The following is a 1,034-nucleotide window of genomic DNA, read 5'->3' as shown; positions in this document are numbered from 1 at the left end:
CAATGAGCTGGTGCCCTGACAGGCATGTTTGCTTGATCCTGTTGCCAAAAATAAGGATTTCACTGCTGACATATCTTCTGACACAATCTTGCCGCCCAGTTGACTTGATTGACCACCTTACCCCTTCTCTTGTTAGGAGATGTTCTCAATGAAGATGTGGCCCTGGAGTCTTGATAAGGTGGAGGGTGAACTGGAGGATTCAAAATGGCAAGACCAGGCAGGTTGGAGAACAAAGTGCTGGAGTGGAGGGTGTCCAAGTAAGGGTACCAGCGCATGGTACAAAGGAAGTGCAATGGTCCAATGTTCATGGAAAGCCTGCAGATGCTCTGAGATTGGGGGGCTAGACTGAGGAGGAGGTTGTCAAAGATTGTGCTGGCACGGCTCCTTCACAAAGGTTGTCAGCAAGCTTCACAGGACATACATGACAGTTGCTTCCGGTGTGCAGGGTTAGCAGAGAATACACAAGGGAATTCCTCTGGTGCCCCCTCCATGGAGTTACTGCTCCCACAATGCCCCTTCAGAGGCAAATGCTCAGAATGCCTTCACATACTCACAGTCACACCCTTTTCACACCTGGCAGGGCAGGAATAATCTGAGGCTACAGGGGTCCTGGTTTTTGTTTTTGCACAGTTAGAAACAAAATAAGCTACAATTAATATCATGGAAAATTTAAAAAAAGAACATAATTCAATAATCTCCACCAGTTTTTTCCAACTTCTCTAACCCCTTTTTGCTGTCTTCAAGATATGTTTGGCTGCTCCAGGAAGCAGGACCCTGAGCTTACCCTTCTTGCTCTTTTGACATGCAAGGAAAAGCTGCACACTCAGTGAGCACTAGGGGAGCCCATCTTGCTTTGCTCATTGTTCTAGGTGCAAGGGTCTTTTATTTGCCACACATAGTTCCTGTCAGGGCACCAGCTCATTGCTTGGTCAAGAGACATGACTAAGCCTTTATGACATGGAAGTAGCTGGTATACCTTGGCATGTGCTGGAACCTGCTGGAAGGATTGGATGGTCAGGTGACCTGCTGTGCAT

Source organism: Dacryopinax primogenitus (assembly GCF_000292625.1).
Source record: "Dacryopinax primogenitus strain DJM-731 SS1 chromosome Unknown DACRYscaffold_4, whole genome shotgun sequence".
NCBI classification, from domain to species: domain Eukaryota; kingdom Fungi; phylum Basidiomycota; class Dacrymycetes; order Dacrymycetales; family Dacrymycetaceae; genus Dacryopinax; species Dacryopinax primogenitus.
The sequence above is the reverse complement of the archived record's forward strand: the minus strand, read 5'-3'. Positions refer to the sequence as shown.